General features: G+C 43.6%; 1 protein-coding gene across 1 annotated transcript in view; it reads right to left on the minus strand.

Moving 5' to 3' along the window:
• Ntm (neurotrimin) overlaps nucleotides 1-18,558 on the minus strand; it is a 969,232-nt gene that overhangs the window by 782,000 nt on the left and 168,674 nt on the right. The gene's annotated exons all lie outside the window — the stretch shown is intronic.

Raw genomic sequence — 18,558 nt, forward strand, 5'->3', positions numbered from 1 at the left:
TTTTTCATATTCAAAAGACGTGACTGGAGGAGTAGAGGGAGGGAGAAGCCTGCAGAATGCATAAAGAATGTGGGGAGCTGATAACTCCTTCTGGAATTTAGGGCACTGGACAAAAATGTAATGGAAAATAAATTCCACAAAAGGTTCTCTTCCATGGGTGTTATACCACAGGCTGACCCCAAGTATTGATTTAAAAAAAATACTATATGATTACTAGAGAATTGATGGCATGTTGGAACATATATTCTAGCCTTGACCTTGTATAATGGATTTTTGAATCAAAATTCCTTCAACTGTGCTCACAACTGTGGGAGTCTGTGTTGGCTGCTGCTGTCTCTGTGATTTCTAAGTGAGAAAACACCGAGGTTTCCCATGTAGAAAGCACCCTAGCCTCTCATAAAAGAGGAGAGCAAACAAAAGTCCAGCCCACAGGTGGGCTCTAATCTTTTCCAGCCACATAAACCAATTGAATCATGGGATTAGTCAAAACCGCTACCTGCAGGACATTCTGAAGTCACTGGGTTCAGTAATTTTTCTCATTATTTGGGGGGGGGCAAGTCACTTTTTAACTCACTTTTCTGTGCTTCCCATAGTCAGAAAGGCTGAAAGTGTGTCCCAGACTGTCATTAGCTGGCTGGAGCTGAAAATTCTAGTTTTTACCAGTCTCCCTTCTCTTAAAAACCAGTCCTTTTGTGCATTCAGATGGGCTGCATAGCTATGTTCTGAACATGAGTGAAGGCGTAGTGATGTTTCCACTATCAGGTCAAACGTTTATAAGGGGGTGATGGGTAATTTCCTTGTCCTTTTATTTTCCCATATTCCATCAGCCACGATGTAACGGTAAACACTGATCCAGCCACTTGGGAACTGGACTCAAAGCTTGTATTCCAGGGGATACCCTTCCCCTATTTGTATCTACTTACTTGAGAGAGAAATACAACTCCACCCTGCTGAAGCCCTCCCTGTATGTGGAGCAGCTGGGCTACAGTTTCTAATATTGAATTGAGTCACAATGGCTGTGATGGCTGTTCTTGGTTGGTAACTTGACTGTGTCTGGAATTAAGTAAAACTCAAGCAGCTGGGTACACCTGTGAGAGCCTTTTTCTTTAACTAAACCATTTGAGGTGGGGGAAGACCCACTTTTAATCCAGATCTTTCAAGGCAGGAAGCTCCACCTTTAGTGTGGGCTAACCTGGTATCGTATATGAAGGACTTGGAAGAAGGGAGCTGCTGACTTTGTCCTCTTGTCCTCACTCTGACCAGCAAGTCCATTCCTTCACAGGCATTAGAGCCTGCTTCTCTGGTATTCTGGCGGATCACGAAGACCAGCTGAGATATTCCGCCCCATGGACTGAACAACTACTGGATTCTTGGACCTTCCGTTGGTAGACAGACAGCCATTGCTGGACTAGTTGGACAATAGCCTTTCAGCCATTCTAAGAAATCTCCTATGTCTATGCTAATGAAGGGACCAGGCCCCCCCATTCCCCACCCCTGGTTTAGCAGCCATGTCAGACTAACATGTGCTTGCATGACCTTTCTGCTCCTGTCCTGGTCGCTAGGAGGTCAGATGCCAATCAGAAGTTAGCTGCCGGGGCCATGCTTTACGACTCTGGGTGTGCTTTATGGACAAGTGCACAACAGTGACAAGCAGAGCATAGCAACTGCCCTGGGAGGGGCCTATGGGCCATAACAACCAGTTGACCAATCAACATAGGGCCTGGAAGCACACCAATCCTGAGACTGTTTAATGCTCCTTGACACTTCCCTTACACTTCTCTACAAGATCCCTGCCTTGTGATTTCTTGGCGTCTTTCTCCAGCCATCCGCTGTGGTGAATGGATGAAAGGCCCAAGCTAATGTGGTTAGTTCATTAAACAACTACAATAAAAGACTCTTTGCTTTTGTATCAAAATGGGCCTCTTGGTGATTTGGGGGTTCAGAATTTGGGCACAACACTTATAATAATAAATATAATCACTTGATATACAAACAATCAGGTATTATTTACTATCCATACTAAAATTTTATATATTCATTATAAATATATTTTTTCAGTGTATCAGTTCTGTTCCTCTAGAGAACCCTGACAAATACAGGCCTTTGAAATTAACAGATTTTTTTTAATACATTGTTGTCTGTTTTAACCACAAAGTTTTTAGTAATTGGAACTGCATCTAACAAATTTGAGGCTGTGAGGCCACCTGTTGTGTAAATATTGCCTCTGAATTGAAACATTCCCTCCTGGAGTGAAGATGGATTCTTACAAGGCTTAGGAAGCTAATCAAACTTGCATGAGTCAGAAAGTTACAAAACTTAGTTGTTATGGCTGTAAACAAGCGGGGAGATGGGAATGGGGGAGGGGGCACTGTGAAGCTGTCGGCAAACTGGACAGGAAACTCTAAAATGTCAGATTGGACTTTTCCACAATGCTGTTGGCCAAGTGACACCCACACTTCAGTAAGTAACCTGAATATTTGGTTCAACAGACTATACTTGGATGAAATTAACCCTTCCGTCTGTGATATTGGGCCCTCTCTGGAGTGAAAGGAAGCCTGTGCATACTCCACTCTCTCAAATGAAATAAATAGGGGAGCAAAACAGAATCCATGTCACAAAGTGTTAAACGAAACAAAAGTTGATGGAGAAGTTTCCAGAAACATTGGATGGAAGCCCAAGTTGTAGGTAAGTACAACTTTCCTTCCTTCCTTCCTTCCTTCCTTCCTTCCTTCCTTCCTTCCTGCCTTCCTTCCTTCCTTCCTTCCTGTCTTTCTTTTTTTCTTTCTTTCTTTCTGTGTGTGTGTGTGTGGTGTGTGTGTGTGTGTGTGTGTGTGTAGGTGGAAGGGGTGGAGCCAGAACAGTGTAAGAGGAAAGCGCTGCATCTCCAACACCATTGATAAAATTGGCTTTTTGCTGTTGGTTAGTTTTGTGTTTATTTGTTTGTTTTTAACAACTGGAATATTGTTTGGAATAGCTGTGTGTTTTCCTAAACAGAATGAGAAAAGACACTTCAAGGCAGGCCTTGAGGAGGTTGGCTTGTCAAGGAAATCAGACTCAGCAGAGTAGTAAGTGCTGGCTCAGTCAGTGAAAGAAGCAGAGCCAGCCTTTATTCTTGATTTTCCTTCTTTAACACCCTGACATCCACTTCAGAGTGAGTCCTTCAATTATAATATGTTTTGAATTTGATTTTGATTAGAAAAATGGTTCACACTAAGATAGACATGGACACAAGTTCAAGGCCAGCATGAACTGCATTGTGAAAGCTTGTTTGGAAAAGAAAAGAGACAATAAAAATGTTCAAACAACATAAAATGACAAAATTCTCTGAGAGATCCTTGAATCTGGTTCAACAACTACTACATTTTGCTTTATTGCCTTGCCTGCTCTTTTGTTTTCTTTCTTCATTATTATTATTGTTGTTCTTTCAATTTTATAAGTTCAGCAGGAGCCAGACTGAGGATAGGAGGGAAGAAATGAACACTGTGCCCAGTTATTTTGGTAACAATTGCCTGGTACCCTAACACTTATATATCAGGCCAGGCATCAACCATTTGCATTGTTAGGACCCAGAGGACCCCATAAGCAGAAGACATTTTGGAATTCCCAAGGATGCAACCAAACTCAGGAACAAAATAGACTGGTAGCTCTTAGCAAAAGGCAAGAGGCAGCTGAGACTTCTGAGATAATGGCCCATGATAGCATTTTGTATAAAACTGAGATGGTATTTCTTAAATCGTTGTAGATATATGCTGTCCATGGTTAGGCCAACTTGAACACACCCAATCTCTTCTGAAGGGAAAGAAGCTCTCCAAGGTTAAACGTGGAGAGCTGTCAGCCAGGCGGTGGCGGCGCATGCCTTTAATCCCAGCACTCGGGAGGCAGAGGCAGGCGGATCTCTGTGAGTTCGAGGCTGGGCTGGACCGACAGCCTCCAAAACAATACAGAGAAATCCTGTCTCATAAAAACCAAAAAACAAAACAAAACAAAAAACATGGAGAGCTGTCAAGCTTTGGATATTTGGGCTGGATTTTATGCCCCCTCCCATACACACAGATGCATTGTGAGAACCTTTCAATGAGGTTACCTTGAGTAAATCAAGTGCATCAATGTGGTGCCTAACATGGTGATGGAAGTCTACGTGCTTTTCTGGCTTCTACATTTCTTATAAGAAACTCAAACATGAATTGCAACCGAAGTACCACTGAAGAGAGGGAACTATACTCATGGACAGTGGCCTGCCCAGCTCCCTTTCATGAAGAACTCAACTGTAGCAGAATCTTTTCATAACTTGGCTGAGAACTGTTGCCCAATGAAAGGCAACTAGTTCATCTTTTGTACAAATGAGGATTATAGATTCTGTCTTGCTGTCAGGCCTGTGACTCTAAGGTAATCCAAATTTTCACAGGCTACATGGCTACATATTTCCAAGTCCATTTGCCCTAGGCTGACCAGGGTGGGTTTGTCCAATTGCACACAATCGTGGGGAAAGTCAGGGGCTAGAGGGCCAACACAGGTTCCATGGAATGATTTCTGCTTCTTTGTCCCAGTACTCAGCAAAGTGTTTCCAAAGATAGCAGTTGAGTATGAGTTTCACAGATGGGTAATTTGTTTTTGTAGGCTCTATGTTCTGGTCTAGAAAGTAGCAGGGTTGTGGACCCCCAGAGCTCTGTTGTGAGTTGCATGGGGGCAGGTATACTAGACTTCAAGGTTTAGTTCCTTATATATATGGGTCTTTTGTCTATATACCAGAATCATATCCCATGGGACTACAGTTATAGATGGTTGTGAATCATCATGTGGGTGCTGGGAATTAAACTCAGGACCTCTAGAACAACAGTTGGCTCTTAACCATGGAGCCATCTCTCCAACCCTAAAGCTTAGTTCTTGCTACATTCCTGTTTCATGCTGTCACCAAACATTTCCTTTTTGATGGCAGTTTCCATTCCCAATCTCACTCAACACTCCCTTCTAGCCCTTTCATTAAAATTACATAAGAACTATCTAATTGTGTAGCTCACACAGAGACAACGATATCCTTGACAGTCAAAAGTAGAGACTCATATACATTTTTGCATATCATACAACAGAACTGATAAAGTAGAATTATACTGATTTCAAAATGGGTCTCCCAGCTTAGAAATAACACAGAACGGTTACAAATATCTAGTAACCTTTGATGGTGTCACATATCGATAAACCCGCCATAAACTGAAAATGTATTAAATAAAAATCATTAACCCCCAAATGTACTTAGTACATCTAGTGTGCTAAATAACATAAATTTGAGATTGCTCAGAAAACACACATAAGCCTAACATGGACAGACACCTCACATGAAGCCAATTACATCCTCAAGTGTAGAGTAGCTCATGGCATTTGTTGACTTTTGTACTGAGAGGGTATAGGTCTGCCTTTCACCCTGTTCCAAAGAAGAAAACCATTAGGTTGAGCTACCTGGATTGGTTTGGGTCAAGGAACTCGGGTTGCTGAAGGAAAAGATCAGGGTGGGTGGCAAAGCTTGAGGATATTGGCAGGATCACTCCCTGGTCGCAACGGAAGGAACCTAGTCTTCCATTCCTTCCTCACTCCCTAATTCTCCTGCTCCCCACTGCACCCTCCTTTCCCTTGCCCCTCCCAGACTCCTTTTCTTTTCAGCCCTGGGGTTTTGACCCAGTACCTTGGATGGACTAGATAAGCCATCTACTACTGAGCTACGTGCCTACCCTCTATGTTTATCCCTCTTAGCCACACTGATATATTCATGGAATGACTCCATGCTCACGGGGCAAGTCTTGGCCACAGAGACACTTGGAACAACCTCAGCTGTTCACTGTAAGTCCTTTCCCATCCTCCCCCAAGATAAGCGACTTAGCGGGAGAGATAAGATTTGCCTAAATGTTTCCTTCAAAGTAGCAGAGTAAGCCTTCCCTGCCTGCTACGGAACACTGATTTCTAAAAGAGTATGTTACAATTCACCTGGAGTTCCCCTTTGCCATCATAGGCACACACACACATATATCAACACCAGACCCCAAGACACCGTAGACAGTGTTCTATCGCTGCTTGGCCCCAGAACAGTGACGACATCATAGGTCCAGAGCGCCATGGTTGTCAGTGCTTCCTGTAGGCTGGCTGCTGTTTTAAAAGTAGTTTTTTAGAATAGGACCCTGAGGTTCAGAGTTTATGTAATTTGCCCAGCGACTTACAAATTGTAAATGGCAGATCGGGGTTTTAAAGCCTAGCCCTTTGACTTCCCTAGTATTAATTATAATTTCTCCTAAGAGTGGACCCTGAAGATTTAAACACTCTGCTTTGAGTGCAGCCTGTGCCTGAGAGGTTGGTTTCCAGACCCACACTGACAGCCTTCTGCCTGCTGCTTCCCTCTGTTGCAGATGAAGGCAGTGATGACACTTTTGGCTTTAGGTGCCATCTTCTCAACCGGGGAAGGTGGCTTGGGACTGGGTGAGCAGATGGCACCAGAGTCACCCCTTTTTCTTTTCTCCTCCCTTGTATTGGGCTTCACTCTTGTTTCCAGTGTACCCCCTCCTCTGAACTCAACCACATAAAAAAAGTTCCCCACTGACACTTCTCAGGTCCCTTTCATACACATAAACGCCAATCCAATACTTGCTGGCAATACAAGAGGTTTCCTATGGCCCGTTTCCCTTGGAGGTAAGGATTCTGAGCTGGCAGCCTTCACCTGTCCCAGGAGGCAGCACCTGCACTGCGAGGTAATACTGCCTTGCTCACACACGCTGAGACCCGTGTCTGGGGGCTCCACCAACACTGTGGCTCCCAGGCATTTAATATTTTTCTATTAAGTCAGTTCCTGCCTGGGGAAGTAGAAGCTATCAGAGAAAGTGTGTTGTGTGCCCCACAGGGGTGTCGGCCTCCTAGAGGACAATTCTGACAAAGAAAAGGAAGGGGTGATCTGGGGTCTGTTCTCAGTGAGCAAGAACTATATGCATCCATCTCCCCAGACACATCTGAAAATAGAAGCTGCCAATTGGTTTGGGACCAACTGATAGAAATCAAGATGAACCAGAGATGCGTTCCCAAAACGCTCTCCTCTTTACTCCCCCCTCACCTCCTGTACCCAGCATGTTGCTGACTGTAGACAGCACAATTGATTTGGCTAGAGTGGATAGCTCTGTCTTACCACACATCCAGTCATCAGAAAGGACCTGCAGACCAGGGCCAGACAAATGTACCTGTAGAAGAATGCTTCCGGTACAAAATGAATCATAAAGTCATGTGGCCATTGAGTCTATTGGAATTGTCCTCAGCTCATTCTGTCTTCCCATGGAGAACCAAGTTAAAAAATATCAATTAAAATATCAAGAGTCATGAACTGATTGTGACTAGTGATGTTTGTATTTAATTGTATCAGTACTGTCAAGTGAAGTGTGTTCAGCAAAAGCTGATGATTTGGAAACCGCATGGGCTCTTTAACAAAAGAGCCGAGTTCTTCGTTCTTTGGTCTTGCTCTGCTGCTCTCCCAGAGACTCCTTGAGTCATCTAATTAGAAAGGACAGCAAGGACATACGCCTGACACAAAAGGTCTCCATTCCCCATCAGAAGAGAGCTGGGAGGTAGTGCCTTGCAGAAGGAGCCAAGTACAGCCAAGAAGAGGGTGACTTTCTCCCCCAAATGAACAGGGAAAGTTCACTTCTAAGTTCAAATCTTTGCTTTAGCATATATGCTCTTAGTACATGGGAAAAGTCTCATTAGCTCAGAATTTATATCCCGAGGAGGCTTCTGCTTCTGGCCTGTGAAATGACAAAGTCTAAAGCAGGGAGACAAAGAAATGAAAGCTAGGAGAAATGAGCGAGCTGGACTGTTAATAAGTATCATTCTATCTCCTTTTCATTCTATCTCCTTTTCTGTTCATAAGTGTGTGTGCGAGCGTGCTTGAAGAGAATCTAAGTGGCCTTTGCAAATCAAGAAAGAATGTTTATAGTAACATTTATTTATAAATGATTATTCCACTGAAAATCTCAATTTTCATAGAAGGCACAAGGTCCTTGTGCTCACAGACAAGCACTAGAGGAACTGGGAATGTTAAACACGCAGGCTTGTCTCCTCAATGGAAGTGGTCTGTGTCTGTTTCTGCCTGGGAAGCTGGGAATGGATGTGGTTATTAGTGATTTGTGCTATCTGTAGGGCCACAGCACACCTAAATTCCCAGGCTATATGTTTATCCCAGATTCTTCCTCCCTAGACCTTTATCTTGAATACTGTTTCTCCATCAATGGAACCCATGCTTACGGAAGGTGTAACACACACCTTGCAAGAGAGTTTCAATGTAGTCATGACTTAATCTTTATTGTAATAATTATCAACAGGAAAATTTTTCCAAAGTGTACTGTGCTTAAATAGGTCTAAAATAAACTGCCCAGGGTCAGACTCTAAAAGTCTAGCTGCTGAGTTGTTTTGAACTAGATTTATTTCTTGCCTTATTCAGAATAGCCCTCTGCTGACCCTGGTGTTTGTAAAGACTCCACAAATTTTCCCTAACCAAAAGTTGTATGTAACTGTATCTTGTGATTTTGGTCAATGGAGCTGTTTTCTTTTTCAGAGTATAGCTTATCCTACTCCTTAAACTCATATAAGAGCACATAAGAGGCCAAGCATTCTTCACTCACTCATTCAGTTCCTCTTATTGGGAACATAATTTGTGTTAAGCGTGGCCCCAAAGTGCAGATATAAAAGAGACCACATCATCCTGACAAGGAGACAGATATGTCAATAAATGTTGACAAAAGGTCCTGATGAGTAACAAAATGAGAATAAACACAAGCCACTGAGATAGTGAATGGGAGAGAAGGCTGCAGAGGCAGAAAGAGAAGTTTTGATAGAGGGTATTGTGTTTGGTTTGGACCTTAAACACTTAATAAGAACACTTGATTAGTCAGGGATGTAACGGGAACATAGGGACTGGTGGCAGAAGGAAGGCTAGACTTCAGAGGACTGCAAGAACAAGTAGCCAGAGCCCCTAGAGACTAAAGGGAGAGCATTATATGTGAGATTCTGATTACAGGACATGAACGGTGCCACATGGGGAGGTAGACCTTGACTTAGAGTAACAGAGAAAGGGTGGTGATCTTAAAACTCCGATGCAACCTGGTGAGATTACTTGGGAGAAGGGTCCCCATGGCAGCCAGGGGTCCAACGACATGATACAGGAAGGGAAATAGAAATCACAACAGCAGTGAAACATCAGGAAAGGGTACTGTGAATTAGGTTAGAAATGGTGCAGTTCTAACTCAGTTCTGATAATGAGCACAAGGAAGCAGGTACACTTCCATAGCGTGTGGGAGGATAAGTAGACTAAGTTAGGAAACAGTTTGACTCAGGCAATAGAGAGGAGGAGGAGGCAGGCTGATGCCCTGGTTTTCAGAACAGGCTAGTGCTGCCATTTGTAAAATTAGAAAATGAGAAGTTTGGCACTTGAAGGCCAGAAACAATGAGGTTGGCTCTGATTCGAAGAGTTAAGACATCTACGTGCCATTGTGGACTCCAGCACCCAGGAGATAGGACTTGTGTTTGCACCGAGATTACTTAAATTCCTAAAGTCTGTTCTGTTGTTTGAGTGTGATTTGTGGCCCAGCAGCTCATGAAGACTTTCAACTGGGAGGAGTGACTGTAAAGCTGTGGAATCTTTGGGAGGTGAAGCCTCACAGGAGGAAGTGAGTCCTTAGAGGAAGTCCTTGAGGCTTTTTAGCTGGGCCCACTTCCTGTCTGTTCTCCAGGTCTCTAGGTGTCTATCTCTCTGCCCTCTGAATCACCATCCACATATGAGCAAGTTCCACCATGGTAGCTGCTGTTGCCAGCCAAAACACAGGTGTAAGGTCACAGTAACACGGAATGCAACTAATAAAACTTTAAAAATATATAATATTCATATAAACATAAAACATAATTCACAGCTTATTATAAACTGAAGTCTTGGGTCATGGCCACCCAGACACATAAGGAAACAGTGAGCACCCTAGAGACCACCATGTCTCCCTTCCTATCACATACTCCTCTGTCCCACTAGGCATATTTTCTAACATAAATTTTGTCATTGCTGCTCCTTACATTTGTGTGTGTGTGTGTGTGTGTGTGTGTGTGTGTGTGTGTGTGTGTCTTGGGGGGGTGTCTCTATGTCTATGTTACTATCTGAGCAGCCACTTTGTGGTTTTGTGTGTGTGTGTGTGTGTGTGGGTGTTGGGGGGTGTCTCTATGTCTATGTGTCTATGTTACTATCTGAGCAGCCACTTTGTGGTTTTGTGTGTGTGTGTGTGTGTGTGTGTGTGTGTGTGTGTGTGTGTGTGTGTGTGAGACAAGCGTAGCTTAGTGGGTTCCTGTGAATCAGCCTTATTGTGTAGACTCGAAACTTGTCAGTTTCAATGCTGTTTGATATTCATTGAAGGAATATACTACAAATTGTTTCTTCATTCTACTGTGATGGATGTTTGTACTATATCTACCTCAAGGTTATTTTAAACAACAACACCAGGAATATCCCTGCAAAGGTTCCTGGCTACACACACACACACACACACACACACACACACACACACACACTTCCAATAACTAGAAATATAACTCAGGGATTGAGGGTATGCAGAAGTTTGATAGAGACAAACTCGTCCCCCATAGGCTAGCATGAAGCTTCATTCCTTCCGTATGGCATCTGCTATAACCTGATGCCTGGTACCTAAGTCAGTCCTCTCAAGGACAAAACAAGCAGGGGACTGATCAGTTGTAAGAGTGAAATGTCATCAACAGAGCTGACTTCTGAGTGATAAATTTTACCTATGGGTAAGGACACTCACAGAAGACAGTGGGAAGAATGGTGAACAAGTTAGCACATGGTTCTGTGTTGGGAAACACGTTGGTTCTAGCAAGGCTAAACTGGTTTCTCAGTTCTCAGCTACAAGACTTCCTGGAGACTTTATGTACACTGAGAATTGAATTTCAGAGGGGGAGGGAGGGAAGAAGGGCATCAGGGATGGGGAGAGGGAGACAGAGAGTATGGACACATGCTCTCAGGTTGCTTTGCCCATTGCGGTCATAAAATCATTTTTCTTTTCCCTTAAGGAACATCACAAAGTGTTTCCACATCACCTGTGTCCCTTCACTGTCAGAGTTCATACTTTTTTGTTTGTGTAGTTTTGAAAGATTAGCTTACTTTCTTGGCTACCTAAGAAGTCTCTCTTTTATGACCCACTATCTTCTCTCAAAGCTATGACATGGTTTCTAAAGGTCATCTTGGGTTCCTGTCTATCTTCCTACCCATGAAATGAAATGGCAAAGGCCCTGGAGTCAGCCTTGTCTATGTGAACCAGGCACACTGCTGTTCTGCCAGCTGGACACCTTAATGACCTACATCTCTGGCCTAGGTCTCCTTTTCCCATCTGGAAGTCAATCAGAATGGGTTCTATTTAATAAATGCTTGATATGGGAATTCAATCAATACATTGCTTGTAATATGTTCAGAATAGTGCTTGGTACATAGAAGATATTTGGTGTAACTCTCTGTTGTTCTTGTTACTATCTCCTTGTTATTCCTTCTCTTCTGTGTTTTCTGGGACCTAAAACCATGTGCTTCCCTGGGAGCCACGCAAGCAGAGTCAGCCCAAAAGACATGAATGAAAGTCTTCACACATTGACTATATGTCAACAGCACGTGTGTATGCACATGCACAAGACAAAACTATCACCTTAAAGTGAGGGTGGTCATTTGAAAGATGAAACCTCTTGGTGTTAGGATGCTAATCATCTTTGGGTAGAATATAATTTCCTCATGTCAATATTTGTTTTGTTCCTAGAGTTTTCCTTAGTGAAGTTTCCTCCCTCCCTCCCACCTCCTTCCATCCCCCCTATCCCTCCCTTCCTCCTTCCTTCCCTTTTTCTTTTTATAAACTGCATGTGATTGCTTAAGAAACCCCCACTAGAATGAATCTGTCTTTGCCTAAAAATACTTTCTGTATGTCTAAGGCACATAATTATGAAACATTTTGAGTTCCAGCAAATACGACCCTTTGTGGTGTGTGCATGATTACTTTGCTTCTTCGAAGAGATCTTTGTTGTTTCTGTTGTTTTCCTGGGGAACTAAGGATGTAGTCAGTATGGCACGGGATCGTAGTCCCTCACTTGTGAACGCTTTAGCTTGGATGGTGAAGTCTCCATAACCCTTCAGCCCCTTCTCTCCTCTGTGCAAAGGTCTTAGGGACCCTCTGAGTCTTTTTCACAGCATGTAAGCTGAGGCACACATCTCATGGGATGGGATGTTCTCAGAAGTGCTGGAACGGATGAGTACACGGTTCTCTTCTAACTAAAGGCCCTGAACTGTGTAACTGGCATCGGGATTGGGATTGCTGCGTGAACTACTGTGCTTGGGTGGTGACTGTCCACATGGCAAGAAGGCTGATGTAAGAAAGACTGTGAGCTTGCTTCCCAGCTTTTGTTTCCCTGTTTCTGTACTTGTTCCATTACTATAAGTAAAGTAGGAACTAAGAATTCCTCTCCTTACTGTTGGCCACAAAGGTAAGTATACTGTAGGCCATGGTGGCACAAGCCTTCAATCTCAGCACTTGGGAGGCAGAGGCAGGTGAATCTCTGTGAGTTCAAGGCCAGCCTGTTCTACACAGTGAGTTCTAGGATAGCCAGGGCACAGAGAAATCTGTCCCCCCAAAAATTTTAAAAAATTGTTCCACTTTTTCTACATATGTTATCATTGACTCCAAATGTGATAATGATATGGATCTAGACCCAGCTTTAGGACTGGGGGCAATAGTACCTCTCTACCTCAATTCTTCTGGTATTTTAACTATGGGGTCTGAATCCATTACAGAAAGAGCACAGGTCTCGTCATAGCCTGCCACTGTAAAGGTATGTTGCCATACCTTCTTAGTATTACTGCTTTCTTGGTGACACCTTTGGTGCACAAGAAAATTAGTGAATAAAAATGAGCTTTTCTTTGTTAGTAGTCCAATCATTCACCCACCCAGCCACCCACCCACTTCTTCATGCATCCATACCTTAGTTGGGTACATATGCACAAGTCCCTTAGACCAAATAAAGATACTTGACCTACAGATTCCAAATTTCAAGAGCCAGCTTGTCATTGTTTATAAAAATGAATAGTTACTGTTGCTTCCTTACTGATATACTTTCTGAACCACTGTCCCAAATTCTCTGGTATTTAATAACTGCCTTAAATATTTGGTTTGTAGTACAAGTTTGCTGAGGGCTTATTTCTTTTCTTCTGATGTACATGATAACTGCTAGATTTATATATGCCAAGAGGCTTGGAGGCAAGGAGTATGTTTGATATATAGCACATAAATAAATAAAGCAGCCTGTGCCAGCCTCAAGCCTTCCCTCTCCTTTACCAGGCAGTCAATCCTGGATCAGAACAGGAAGAGGTCTGGAAGGGGAAAACAGACTCTGTCAGACCTGCTCCAGTGGGGACCAGCAAACTTGTATCTCATGAAGCTAGCTGTGTTAGCATCACATTTAATATAAATGCTATCATAATTATTATAACTTTATGTTTGTATAGTACTGAGACCCTGGGGAGGATAAAAGCTCTGTGAATGTAAAATAAGATGATTAAGTATCACTGCCCCCTGTGGTGATATTTTGTTTGTGATCTAACAAATAAAGCTTGCCTGAAGATCAGAGTGCAGAGCTAAACCAGGCAGTGGTGGTTTACACCTTTAATACCAGAACTTGGGAGGCAGAGGCAAGCTTATCTCTGTGAGTTCAAGGCCAACCTGGGCAACATGAAATTGATCCAATCTAAAAGAGGAACAGGGCCAGATGGTGGTGGCTCGCATCTTTAATCCCAGTATTTGGGAGTCACATACCTTTAATCCCAGCTCTAGGGAGGTGGAGACAGGAAGGGTTATGATTGGGCAGAAAGAGGAATATAAGGCAGGAGGGGACAGGAGCTCTCAGGGCATTCAATCTGAGGATTCATGAAGACAGGATCTGGCCCATTTGGTCTGAGGAGTCAGTAGAGTTAAATGGTCTCTCTAGTAGCTGACTCCTTTACTTTGCTGGTCTTTCAGCATTTACCCCAAATCTGACTCTGAATTTTTATTATTAAGACCAATTAAGAATTTGAACTACAGCACCCCCTCTTCCATGGGACTAGGGTTGGAGCAACTAGGTTTACATCCTTGGTTGTTTTGTTTTGTTTTGTTTTTTTCATCTCCCAGTTTCTTCCTTTAGGTAACACCTGGATGTGTCACCTGGAGACTAACTTTTTCCCCTGGTGGGACTGACTTAGAGAAATGCAATGGAGAGTGGCGGATGGAAGCTTATTTGGGAACAAAGGGAAAATATCTTTCAGTGATTAAAAAAAGGAATTGGGATTTATTAGCTGATTTGTACAGCAGCAAGACCTGAGTTACTTACTTTATACATCTAGTTTAACAGTCACTAAAATTCCCAGAGAAGTCTTTTACAGTCTTGGAGGAGAAGCTCATTTAAACCCAGGAACTTTCCTCAAGCCACTTAGTGAGTGTGTGGTGTACTCTGAGTTTAAATTTTTCATCTCCTTCTAAGATTCCTGCTTTTCTTGGTGTGACTGAAAAATCAGCTTGCATACACTCTCAGCCTAGACACAGGGCCTAGGTCCTCCCCCAAATGATGTGACAGACTTTGATGATCCCCCATGGGAGGCCTCACTCACCCTGAGGAGTGGATGAGGGGTGGGATGGGGATTGGTGGAGGGAACGGGAGGACGGGTGGGAGAAGGAACTGGGATTGGTATGTAAAATAAGATTGTTTTTAATTTAAATTAAAAAACTAGAAAAATCAGTTTGCAGGCCTATTCTGATGAATTCTGGGTGTGGGACTGGCCCTGAGCAATTAGGTTTCAGAGATATTATCGACTTAGAAATCCTCATTTCCCTTTCAAGGATTTCCAAGAAGAGAAAGTGGATTGGTGTGCAGAGCCCAAGAAGAACGGTTCTGCAGTAAGGTACATATACCTTAAAGGTGAGGTTGATCCTATTGTGAGGTTTTTCAGACAGGAGCGAGGGTCAGGAAGAAAGCTCAGACCTAAACTGTTGGAAGAAGGGAGCTGGAGTAGGCCTCAGGGATGGGAACACAGAGAGAATACACAGGGCATGCCCCAGAGCCTACAGCACTGCAGCGACAGGGAACAAGAAGAGCCCAGACAGAGTTCATGGCAGCTCCCTGGCCTGCTATTCCATCTAGAATGACATCAGAGGTGCAGCTTGAGAAGCCATGGAAAGGAAAGAAAAACAAAGGGGCTTTCTGCTGTCATTTCCAAAACAGTGCTAATTCATTCTTCAGCCTCTGGGATACTTTGAAGCAGATAGTTTGCAGGGATAGTTTAGAAACCTGGGACCTTCACCTGGATTGAACTGTACTGCACACCTCTCTCCAAACCCCACACTAAAATCTTCTAATAGCTCTTTAACAGTCCCTCAGTAACTCCTCCTTAATGGTCAAACACATCCTAGGACTAAGAATATGGAACCAACTTAGTCTGGACATTTTAGGTACATGCCTAGTAAGACAAACTGTGTCCTCTGTGAACTTTTCAGGATGCAGGATTGAGAATGCAAACTACACAGGAGAAAGGATATGAGCAGTTTACAAAATTGTATAACCCAAGCCTGCCAATCAAAACAGAGAAGTATCCACATCACACCCATAGCAACCAACACCTCCTCCACCCACACACACCAGAAGAAACCCGCTACAATTTATCTACTCTGTAACTTTTGCTTTGGTTTTGAAGAAAATTCCTCAGCACTTCGCTATTCCTCTGAGACTCTTTAATTCTTTAAACAAAATGCCAGGAACCTAGAAATTCCCAGTCTAGACAGAGAACACCTGTAAGAGCTCTGCAGAGTCCGTGGTAGTGCTTTCACTCCTAGGGCACGCCGCTGCTTTGTTTACCTGCCCGGCTGAAAGGCAGATGTAGAGGCTGCTGGGACTCTCTAGCTGGGACACCAGCTATCGCGCCGGGAAAGCAGGGCACGATAGCTGGTGAGCACGCGCATTACCTCCATCATGGCAGGACGGAGAGAGCAGTGTGGTTGAGTCCCACACCATGACAATGCCCACCGTGGCTGGTTGAGGACTCAGGCAGGTATGCAGCTCAGCAGATGTTCTTTCTGTGTAGAAAGTGGTCAAGTGAGTGTCATGACAGGGGACTATAATCAGGAGAAGACTCCTGCCGGGACCTTTGTTTCTTTTGTGAACAGAACCATGATGAGTTTGGAAAGCTCCAAGTCCAGAGTAGAGTTATGAAAGCAAGAGGCCACTTTCTTCCCTTTTCTATAAGCTAACATCTTTGTCACCAATAGGTAAAGTCTTTAGAATCTCCTGGCAGATACCCAGCCTCCACCAACCAGGGGGCTAGGAGTGTTGCTTTTGCTTAAAGCAAAACTGGGAATCTCTGCTAAAGGCCTCAGACCCAAATGAGGAGACGCTTAGCCTCCTGCTTGGCTGAGACCGGATGTCCGTTTCTATAATAGAAAAACAAAATTAACCAAGAGGTAAGATGTAGCTTGGTTTAGTCAGCTCACAGACTGCTGAGAGTAGGGGAGGAGGCATCCAGCTGCAGTGAGTGGCTTCAACATGCCACCTTCCCTGTCTCCTCCCTCAAAAAAGAGCGACCTGAAGCCTCATCAGTGAAACCTGGCGGTGGGAATATGCACAATCAGCATTTCCTTCAAGTAAAAGTAAAACACTTTCTCACTGGTATGAAATTCAAATACAACAGCAGGAAGAGAGATAAAATGTAAATGCTCGCCTCCCAGCTCCCCAAGCTAACTACCCATATGTAAAGCTGTTTGCATCTCTCTGTGCTTGGCAAGCTCTTGATGATCAAATTCAGCCACCATCCCCTGGCTCCTGCCTCATTGCCTCCTCCTCAGCCAGGTGTGGTTATTTCCAGTTGTTCACATGTTCTGGGCCATTTCATACCATCAGGATTTTATTCAGGCTGTTCCGGCGGCCGGGAATCTGTCCCCTCACCAGCCTCTCCTGCCTTCTGCTTGCTGACACCTTACACTGGATTTCAGTGTTCCCAACATCACTCACTCTACAAAGTTCCCCAAGATGCCACCATCAAGCTGCTTGTCAGCTTTAAACCCCAGAGAATCTGTCTGAAGTTAGCTGTGTTCTGAGTGCTGGGGATGTAGCTTCACTGCCTGAAACTCTGCGTTCAACCCCCACACTACATAAACTGGGTATGGTGGTGCGTGGCTATAATTCTACCACTGAGGAGGTAGAGGCAGTAGGACAAGTGTATCAAGAGACTCTGTATCAAATAATAATAATAATAATGAATAAAATAGTTGTCTTTGATTTAACTCTTTCTCCCTCTGACTAGCTCAGTTTCTTAGACACTAGGATCTATTTTCTGACAACTTAGCAAAGAGACTGATAAAAATCTCAGAGAATACCAGTGGAATGAATGAATAAGTGGATGAATGAATGAATGAATGAATGAACAAATGGATGCACTAAATGTCAGGTCCAAATTAGGAAGGCATTCTAATTACTTTCTGTGACTAAAAGAACAAAGAGAATGTGAAAGATGAAAGAGAAGAAGAGTAGTTGAATAGTCAAAAGGAAGGAAACTAAAGGCCACTGAGAAGAAGGCATACATAGTAAGAAAGAAAGAGAAAAGAAGAAAGAAAGGAAGGAAGGAAGAAAAACAGAGAAATGGAAAGTCTCTCGCACATCTAAAAAGACAATTTGCTAAGCCATTCTAGTCACACTCAATTATTTACTCACATCTGTTTATTATCATCTGAGAAATGGTAGCGCTTTTCATATTTCTCCACCTTAGCTTCTTTAAACTCGTGGAGAATGGGTTCTGGCTGCTGCATTAGATTGCACAGTCCATTGAGGAGCAGAGTATTGTCTGAATTACCGGGACAGTGGTGGGAGGAGTATTATCACTGCAAGCAAATGAACTGACACTTCTAAGAAGAGGTTAGCTTTAACAACAAAACAGTGGCAGATTGCAGGGGGTCTGGGGGCTTCTGGAAAAGGAACAGGGCATGGATGAGATTCTGAGATCACTGTGGCCTGCCCTGTCCCTCTAATCACACCTGCCTACTGCAGTTTCATTCCCTTCTTGGACATTCAAAGACCTTGGCATGGGACTTTGCCCACAGAGCTCTCCTGTGGGCTACAGTCTCCCTGAAGAATGCCTTGCAGTCCCAACATGTCTGTTCCATGCAGATTCCTGTACAGCATGGCCATACAGGAGGGGACATTTTGAAAAATGCAAAAATCTCAAAGTTAGCCAGATGCAGTAACCCTGATCTATGATCCCAGCACCTGGCTGGCAGATGCAACCCAAGTTCAAAGCCAGGCCTAAGACCAACCATGTTGCAAACAAAATCTCCACCTTTAAATTTGTAGCTAAGTGAGAAGATCCTGGGGTAATTGTGTCTGATATCCGCCATCCCTGACCTCCGGAAGGAGAACATTGGGAGATGAGACAGCCAGGTGGCACCATGGAGCCAACCTCTTTTTAATTTGGCCGTTTGAGGCCTGGAAAAG

This window comes from Mesocricetus auratus, unplaced genomic scaffold (assembly GCF_017639785.1).
Source record: "Mesocricetus auratus isolate SY011 unplaced genomic scaffold, BCM_Maur_2.0 Super-Scaffold_100022, whole genome shotgun sequence".
NCBI lineage: Eukaryota > Metazoa > Chordata > Mammalia > Rodentia > Cricetidae > Mesocricetus > Mesocricetus auratus.